Here is a 10,427-nt window from a genome sequence, read left to right on the forward strand (position 1 = left end):
TAATCTGAAAACCACGTTAAACTGAGCGTGTTATAACGAGATGGGTTTACGATGAGTTGAAAGCGAATCCATTATTATTATTAATAAACTTATGAAACTTTTCACACGAATCCCTTGAGAGTAAGTGACCAGTCGGTAAACACCAGAGTTATTCCCACTTCTGTAAACACCTCTGGATGTCCTGACCTGTGTCTTTAGTAGCTGTGTTGCATACACGCTCTGTCGTGGATGAGGGCTTTGTAATAACTATGGATAACAGACACTAATAGAAGTCTCAAAGTTTCAGGCATAGTACACAGTCAGTGGTAATATCTGGAGCAAACAAATATTTGATGAACCAAAGCTTGATGAGTCGTTACTTTCAGTCGTATTGCATCAACAAAAAAGAAAAACCATTAACCACAGTAATCAATCCTCCTAAGCCCTCATAAGTTGCAGTCATTGTACTACTTGGTCTTGTATACACTGCCTGGCGACTCTATTAAGACCAATGAGACTGTGCATTGAGGGAGAAAGTCTAGACTAATATGCGACGAGCGAACAGGATAATTAAGAAAAACCATCGGCAAATAAATTACTTTCCATCTAGGAAGCTTGCAACCAATTAGCACTTCGAACCATGTAAAGTTCTTTGCATGGACTGTGGCAGTCGAAGACCACCCTATACTCCTTTCATCACAGAACTGAACCAGAAAAAAAAAAGACTGCAATGATATCAAAGAGTGAAAAAAGTGCAATCGGGACGAATGGAGGAAGGTGGTGAGGTCTGAAGAATCTCGCATTATCCTCTTCTGAAGTGATGGAAGAGCTCATGTATGGAGTGAAGCAGCGGATCTTCTGTGTACCAGCAGTGCACGCTTTGGGTAGAGGAATAATGTTGTACAGAATTGATGTTTTCATGCATATCCTTGGTTCCGTAATACAACTACCCATGAATATCATCTAAATAGCTTACTTGATCACTTCACCACATCTTCTACTTTCTTCCCCTACTGTGTACCTCTTCCTTACTCGACTTCCTTTCAAGCCTTCTGGCTGGACTGGAGGCAATTAATTATTGCTGAGTTTTATTGTATAACTAGGTTCTGTTTGCTGAAGAGACCAGTCGTACAATACAACACAGCACTAAACACGATGCCCACAACACAAATTTATTTCTCCACATTGATAAATGGTGGATATGAGGTGGCACCTCAGGTGTCTCCAAAAAATTACAAATAAAAAAAAGTCGTTCCATCTCATGCCGTGGTACAGTAATTCTTCCGATGCTTTTGATAAATTCGTAGTCTATAACAAACGTGCCAGAGTAATAGTGAGACAACGTTGAATTTGGATATGGTCCTATAAAAGAGGCCAATCATAAGAGCATGCGCTAAAATACTATTAATCTCATACATTATACACACCGATGACCCAAAACATTATGATCACCTACCTAATATGATGTTGGTTCTCTACACGCAGCCAAAAAAGCTCGTACCCGGCGAGGCATGGACGCTATAAGATTTCTAAATGTTTCTTGTGGTATCTGGTACCAACAAATAACCAGCAGATCCTTTAACTCCTGTAAGGTCAGTGGTTGAGACGCCGTAGACTGGATTTGCTGTTCCAACACAAACCACAGATGCTCGATGGGATTGATGTCTGAGGAAGTTGGAGGCCAGGGCAATACCTGCAAGTATTCCTCATGTTCCGCGAACCAGTCTCGAACAATCCGGGTGGCGTGGGGTGTCACACTATCCTGCTGAAAGACGTCCCCGCCAGAAGGGAAGACCGTTGCCATGAAAGGGTGTACATGGTCGGCAATGATGTTTAAGTAGGTGGTAGACGTCAGAGTTCCCAGCACATGGATGACTAGACCCAGGGTATCCCAGCAGAACATGGACCAAAACATGACACCGGCTCCAAAGACTTGTTTTCGTCCCACGGTGCATCCAGGCACCATCACTTCCCCAGGTAAACGATGCACACGTACCCGGCCGTCCACATGGTGCAACTGTAAAACATGATTCATCGGACCAGACGAACTTCTTCCAATCACTCAAGGTCCAGTTTCGATGCTCGTGTGCCTAGTGAGATTCAAGAGGAACCATTTTAAATGGAAGATCTTAATTCAGCTGTAAACAAAATTCGTAATAACAGGTATTCTGGTATGGGCCTCGTTGAAGGAGAAGTTATTAAACGTTTCTTCAAACTGTTTCCTGAGCATATTCTTCTTGTTTTCAATGCATGCCTGTTTGAAGGAATTTTTCCCTCACCTTGGAAGGATGTTCTATTTAAGATAGTTTTGAAGTCATCTGAAAAACCTAAAACTGAGCCCTCTTCTTATCGTCGAATTGCACTTCTTCCAGGTTTGGGCAAGGTCTATGAACACATGCTTTCACAGCGAATATTGCAGTATACGCAACAAAATTTGGGAGTCTCAAATAAGCAATATGGCTTTACTCCTGGTCGTGGTACAGAGGATGCTCTAAAATGTTTGGTTAAATTGGTTGGAGGTTCAAATGCAAAATATGTTCTTGGGATTTTCGTTGATTTTGAAGGAGCTTTTGATAATATCTCTTGGGACAGTGTGTTATTGATGCTTCTCCTCGCAAAATGCTCCCATCAGCTACATAGCATCATAGTGAATTATTTTCAGGAAAGATCTTTTACAGTTAAGTCTAGTTAGAATTCGGTAACTAGATCTGCTATTCGAGGATGTCCGCGGGGATCTGTTTTTGGACCACCATGTGGAAATTTGTATTAGAGGATTGGTTACGAAAGGAATGTATTCATGACCTGATAATATTAGTTGAAGGCTCTTTGCAACTACAAATTGAACAACGATCTAATGAAATAATAAAAGATCTGAATGTTTGGTGTGACTTCCATAAATTAACAATATCCAGGTCAAAAACAAAAATATTATTGCTGAAGTGGAACCTGTGTGTTCGTAGAGAACCTCATGTGCTGATTGGTTGTGAAAGTATAAAGCCTGTTAAGAAAATTAAATATCTTGGAGTCTTCATTGACAGACGTCTTAGAATTGACACCCATATCAATTTTCTATCTGAAAAGGTTGCATAATTTGTTAACGTGATAGCAAGAATTACTAGGGAGGGTTGGGGTATTAGAGGTAGGGCACTATCTCTTCTTTATGACTGTTTTCTTTCCTATTGTTTCATACGGTATCTCAGCTTGGATAGACTTAATTTTAAAAAATATATAAAAAACTGTATTCCATTCAGAGGATGATGCTCCTGAAGGTCGCTCTAGTTTGTAGAACTGTCTCTACTGATGTGCTACAGATTGTCACAAGGAAAATGCCAATTGACCTCTTTCTCATTTACAGAGTGATGACTTTGAACTTTTGGTGTGGAACTCCTTTTATTATTCGAGATCTTGAGTTGGATTTGGCTAATGATCCTAAGAATGAGGCCAAGCCCATCTTAGCTATTTTAATGACTCTTTGGAATCATAGATGGGCTAACTCAAATAAAGGTGAAATAACTCGTAGGTTCTTTCCTTCTGTTGTTGATGTTCCATCAGAAAAATGGTTTGTGCTAATCTACAAACTCTGTTTTCATTTTTAGCAAAGCTGAATCAGCTGGATGTTTCAGAAAGTTTGCAGTGTCACTGCACAGCTCTGGAGACGTGGAGTCATGTTTTATATTATTGTCACGAGTGCTTGGATCTCAGAAATGAATTTTTATTTGCTAGTCCAAATCTTGCTCACCTGACTGAAGGCAATGAAACTCAATTAATTAAGACTGAGGAAGATTTTCAAGCTTTCCAAAATTTTTCCAAGAAATTCTTACAAAGAAGATTAGTGCTGCTTGAACTTGAGGAAAGAAGAGTAGAAGGCTTACTTATAGGCTATCATCTCTTGTTGACTTCGTAAGATCAGTGGCTCCTTGCTCTGGTCTTATTTATTTCATATGGCTCATTGTGCCATGTGTGTGTCCTGCAGTTCCTTGTCCTTAAATGTATAGTTCTGATTTATACACTGGTGTGCAAAACTTAAGGACCAACACTATTTCTAAAGGTTACAACCACAAAATCTTTATTAAGGTACTCTTACTGATGAGAGTAGATTCAGTCTCAGCAGCGATTCTGAACGTCGGCTAATCTGGCGAGAGGTTGGCACACGGTATAACCCCGCAAACATCACTGAAATGGATCAATATGGCGTTCGAGGTGTTCTCGTCTGGGGAGGCGTTATCTTGGATAGATATGCATAACTCCAGACACTGGAAAGGGGTACTGTAACCGATGCATGCTACTGTACTGAAGTAATCCTTCCCCATGTGCGTCTGTTCCGAGGTGCCATTGGCCCCAAGTTCGTGTTTATGGATGATAACGCCACATCCTATCGCACTGCAGCTGTTGATATGCTTTTGGAAAGTGAGGACATTGTTTATTCGTATGGATTGGCCTGCCCGTTCCAGAAATCTAAATCCCATCGAAAACATACGGGCCGCTCTGGGAAGACGCCTAGTGGCACGTCCACACCAACCAGAAAATGTTCACCAGCTAAAGATGGCGCTGACAGAGGAATGGAAGATGTTACCGCAAGAACTTATCAACAACATTGTTCTAAGTATGGACTGGTAGTGCAACGCCTGAATCGACATTAGGGGTGGCCATATCTCCTACTGAGGACAACCTCTTCCCTTTGTTCCATCTTTGGCAGTGATGCATCTGTATCGTGGCAGCCAGTGCTATGTTGCCACTTTTGAATAAAGTCCCTCTGTACTGGTTTGTTTCCGTTGTTGTGTCGGTGTTGTTTCCTTCATCTTTTCTGTACCTCACGAGGTTCCTTTGGTATGCTTTTCTCATATCCAGGCAACTCTTATGAGAAGCTAGAGGTGAAAACCTGACGGATCCTTAAATTTTTCATACCAGTGTATTTTTGTACATCATATTTATATGTAATGATGCTTTTGCACTAACCTATATGTTAGTCATTCTACCTTGTAGCATGAGGCCTTTGCCTTTAAATATTTTATGTACAGGGTTGTTAAAATTAAAGCATCCCTATGTAGAGGGCTCCGGAGCGAGTTCTAAGGCTCGTACTGGAGAGAAATTTGGACAACAGCTAAAATTAAGAATGCGCTCGCTATTTATTGGGAAAAAAAATTGGTTACAAAATGTGTCACTATATGCGCTGTGTCGATACAAATCACTTGAACAGTGCTACAATTGTCCAATGTGTCCTCCATTTTGGTCAACAACAGTTTCCATTCGAAGAACAGCATTTTCTACAGCAGAACGTAACGTGTCAACTGGAGAATAGCCTGCACATGATGTCTAATGCTGTCCGTCAGATCTGCCAGAGTTTGACATCCTTCCCGATACACCTGCTTCTTCAAAAAACCTCACAACCAGAAGTCGCATAGGGTGAGGTCCGGTGAACGGGTTGGCCAAAATGTCTGGAAACAACGGCTGATGACCCGTTCGTTTGTAAAGTGTTTCCTTAGCAATCTTTGGCCACAACGGTGGATGTGTGTGGGGGGGGCGCTCCATCTTGCATGAATATGGTATCCTGAAGGCACCCATGTTGTTTCAGATCTGTTTTTGCGAAATTTGTCAACATTTCATAATATCGCTGTTCAGTGATGGAACAGGTGCGGGGTCCAGTCGGTGTTACCTGTTCAAAAAAATATGGCCCAATCATGAATGTGGCCGTAAATCCACACCACACTGTCACTTTTGGAGAATGCAATGGGACTTCTTGCATAACTCGAGGGTTTTCTGTTGCCCAAATACGACAGTTGTGCATATTCACTTGTCCATTTAAGCAGAAGTGGGCTTCATCACTCCAAAGGGTGTTCCATGGCCAAGTGATATCTACTGTCATTCGCGCCAGAAACTGAAGTGCGTATGTGAAACGAATATCTGCATCACCATGGTTTAGCTGCTGTAGCATATGCACCTTGTAAGGATAGTACCGCACTACCGCGGCATTATTAGCCTTACAGTGGAATACGGCATGTCTACTTCACGAGAAACAGCTGGCACACTTGCGCTACCACATGGAGATTGGCTCGATAAATCCACGACAGCCATAGCCACATCTTCAACACGAGAGGAGTACACTCGTTTTCAACCGCTACCTGGTTGAATAGTGGCATAGTGGCATAGTGTTTTGTGGAAGGCGCCACCGGTGGTTTCCCACATCTGCACCATAGTACTCTGTGAAGGATTTACAGAATCTCTGTAAAAGCCAGAAAAAGTGTGGTGTCTGGTTTGTGACAGAGTTGTGCTGTGGTCTGTTGTTCTGTCTCTGGCTGCTTAGCCGCAAGGCCCCTAAGGGAACCCCACGTTGCCCGCCACCACCTCTGGGAGGTGAGCCAGGCTGCCCATTATACTCTGGCTGGCCTCCGCCAGGGTTGCCTGAGCTTCCTGACGGAGACCAAAAAAAAAAAAAAAAAAAATATATATATATATATATACTGTATAATAATAAAAAAAAAAAAAAAATATATATATATATATATATATATAAAATAAAAATAAATTAATAAAATAAGTAAAAAAGTAATAGATTAAAAAAAAAAAAAAAAAAAAGGGGAGAGAGAGAGGGGCATAGAAGAATAGAGGATTTGAGGGGGAATGAATTTGGGTGGGTTGACAGTGGAGAATAAATCCACCCTAATTGGGCGAAGTATAGGAAAGAGTGTGGGTTTAAAAAGTCACAGGGGACAGGTGCCCCTGTGTAATTGTCAATGGCATAGTGCCTGTAGATCCCGCACTGAGGTCAGTGCCAGCAATCCCGCACCTAGATCGGTGCCAGCAGTATATCCTACCCATTTCGGGTTTGCGATGACTTAAATCCCGCACTCCAAGGAGTGCCAGCATCCCGCACGTTGGATGGTGCCTGCAATAGATCCTACCCTATTAGGGTTTGCATGATTATGTCTGCGTTTTCCGGGGGAATAGAGAGTTATCCCACGCCGGTCCGGTTTAGTTCTTGGGCTCTGAGTTCTGCAATCTTAGCTCGCCTAAGAGCAAATGTTTCCTGCGCGTAGGTGGTTAATGCCTTATAGGTATGTTCCTCGAGTAGCAGAGTGGATTCTTGATTACGAGGGTTTCTCTGTATCGTGGTGAGGAATTTAAGCCTAATGTTGTCGTAGCTGGGGCACTCATACATGAGGTGCCCCCAGGACTCCTCTTCGCCGCAGTGGCAACGTGGATCATTCTCGATTCCCATGGCGGTCAGTTTTTGTTGGAAGGATCCATGGCCGGTGATGATAAAGGTCACATGGAGGCCAGGCGAAAACCAGGGTGGAGGTTCTGGGTGAGTTGAGCTTATGGATGGAAGGAATCGTTTTGTGATGGCCCCTTTTGTTGTAGTGTCCCAGTCATGTTGCCATATCTCTTGTAGATGTTGGGTTATCCGTTGTCTTTCCTGCCTGGTGCCGTTTGTGGTGTCAAGTTGAAAATTTAGCAGTTGGGTTGGAACTCCCTTCCTTAAGTGATAAAAAAGCCCTCTTTTAACCACTTCTAAGTATAGTGGCTGACATCCAGTTAATACCTGCAGAGCAGGGGTGCTGACGGTGCGGCACGCCCTGCAAATTGAAAGGAGCATGAACCTCTGGATTGAATCCAGCTTACGTTTATTTCTTGCTAGGATGGCTTTTCGGTACCAGATAGAGGCACCATAACACACAATTGGCACGTATGCCGCTTGGTATATCAGAGTAAGAGCTTTGTGCTTCAGCCCCCAGTCTGCCCTGCTGACTCGCCTTATCATAGCACTGTACCTTTGAATTTTGTTGGCTAGATACTTTAGGTGGTGGTGGAAGGTAAGCCCCGAGTCTAAGAAGATACCTAGGAGCTTGACTTCAGTGTGCAGCCGTATGGGCATAAAGTTTAATTTTATTGTAGGTGGTCTTGTGATTTGTAGCCTGCCTTTAAGGAGTATGGACTTTGTTTTCTCTCCTGAAATGGTAAGGTTGTGCAGGGCTGCCCAGTTCTGAAGTTTTACCAGTGCTCCATTTGCCATTTTCTCCAGGTTCGTTCTGGTGTTAGCACATACCAAAAGGACAAGATCATCCGCAAAGGCCAAGGACTCAACACCTCCCAGGTCCATGCCCAGGAACTCATCCAGGACAATAGACCAGAGGAAAGGGCCAAGCACAGAGCCCTGCGGACAGCCTCGATCGATGTACCTAGTCACTGTCTGGAATCTGTTGGTAACTTGGACTTTTCTACCAGTTAAATATGACCTTAAACTGTTGTATAGATTGTTGGAAACATTTGTTTGCCGAAGCCTCCGAAGAACACTGGGCCACCATACTTGGTTGAATACCAAGATGTCCTGTCGCTTCAAATTTCGCAGTCATTTTGCGGACAGCACAAACAGTCATAGGTTCACATGGGCCTTACTTCTTACGCCGGAATTCTCTGATAGCCGCAGCTGCATTGTTGCTGTTCTGATAGTACAGCTTCACTGATAGCGCCTTTTCCTGCAGCGTTGTTGGCATTGTTGCTGTAGTGCAGGCAAACGTCTACTGTATGATTTTGAAGAGTCTGCTTTGCTTTTATAAAGTACAGTAGAGCTGAATAGTGGCGCTGTGGAAATAACTTACGATTATGCAAATAACTTACGTTATTTGCATAATCGTAACTAAGATATTTACGCTCCAGACAGTGACAAATTTTGTAACCAATTTTTTTGTCCAATAAATGGCGAGCGCATTCTTCATTGTACCTGTTGTCCAAATTTCTCTTCGGAACGATTAAAGTTAAATTTAAATTTAAAATTAAATTTAACAACCCTGTATATCACATGAATTTATATATCATATGAAGGTGTATAATACATATATATAAAACCAAACTATTATATTTAGGCCACCCGAATAATGAAATTCTTCTGCCAAGCTGTGTGTCTTATGTCTGTTAATTGCGTGTGTTCTCTGGTCGATTTGTCGGTTTGCTAGACGAAAAACTCCAGTTCCTGGAGAAAAAACCTTGCTATCTACTCCTGAGACCGACTAACTCAGCCACGAAGTGAAAAAGCCCATTAAAGTTCCTCTCGTCATCGATCGGATTCGAACCCGAGCCTTTTCCACCCGGTGTGGGGAGGACGGTGACGATAGAACTGTGCTACACGCACAGACACATATGTATATAGCGCAGTTGCCAGTTTCTGGCTAGGGGCCGCTTGCTAATAAAAATTTAAAAAAATGAATAAATGCCCATTGTAGGCGTTGCCACCGGTTAACCGTGGTTAGCACGGCAGCGTCCCGCGGCTACGCAGCCCATTTTCAGCACGGTTTGGTGTATTGTGACACATTACTCCCGTCACCAGCATTCCAATTACCGTCGAGTTGCTCCACAGTCGCCCTTCTGTTGCCACGTACCACCCGGGAGGGCCTTCGCTCACCTCGAACATCGATAAGCCGTGGTCGTCCAACACCTCGCCATCGGTTCGTGGGTTCCCCCTCCTCGGACCGCTTTCGGTAGGTACTAACCACGGCTGACCGTGAGCATCCCACCCACCAGCCGTGTCATTTCGGATATGCTCTGACCCAGTCGACTGACCATTACAATTTGGCCTTTGTCAAACTCGTTTAAGTATGCTGCCTTTCCCACCTGAAGAACAAGAGTAACACTGATTAACGGAGCCTTGTATCAGATGTTTCTCATACCGCGTCCCGACCCGTGCATGCGCCGTAGTTCACCTGCAGTTGCTTCGATTTGCATAACGACTCGCTGGTCATAATGTTTTGGCTCATCAGTATACCATTCAGTGATGAATAATAATTACAATTCGCAATGAAACAATAATATGAAATGAATAACAGCATCGTGTTGAATATATTATTGAAATTTTTTGTTTATTGCTCGTGAAGGCCACCTGCTGTTAGAAAGTCTCACAATTACATTACCGTGACTTACAAATGCCTTTTCTGTATTCTGCATCTTCTTACTGGGGAGCTCTTTTTTTCAGTAATGGAGTTTTTAACCCAAAGTTGACGTGTCCTTCGTCAAGGTGGAAAAGTGGGGTTGAGGAGCACTCGAGGGAGGGGGGGGGTAGTTGGCTCTTGCTCAGTGACAGGTGACCATTATACGATCTCGTAATACATGGAAGCCAAAAGATTCTCGGCATTCCCTCATCGCAGATGTCGTATTCACGCTCAGCCATAGTTAATATCTATAATTATCCCAAAAAATCTACTGTTCCTCTCGTGCACTTAGTGTTCACCTTATAAGAAAAAAATCTGTTGGGAAACTTGCCAAGCAGAGTATTAAGTGTTGAAAATGTCGTGTTGGATTCTTTCACAATTTACAGTGGACTTTATTTCTAAGTTTCTGCGTCTGCTACAGAATTTAAAAATAATTATCTTTATTGGATATTCACTGAAACTCCCAAATTACGCGCCATCTGATCGATTATTGGTATCTTCATAACATGTAAGAAGCATCTTCGATAT

Source organism: Mastigoproctus giganteus, chromosome 12, assembly GCF_048544385.1.
Source record: "Mastigoproctus giganteus isolate SK-2022 chromosome 12, ASM4854438v1, whole genome shotgun sequence".
NCBI classification, from domain to species: Eukaryota; Metazoa; Arthropoda; class Arachnida; order Uropygi; family Thelyphonidae; genus Mastigoproctus; species Mastigoproctus giganteus.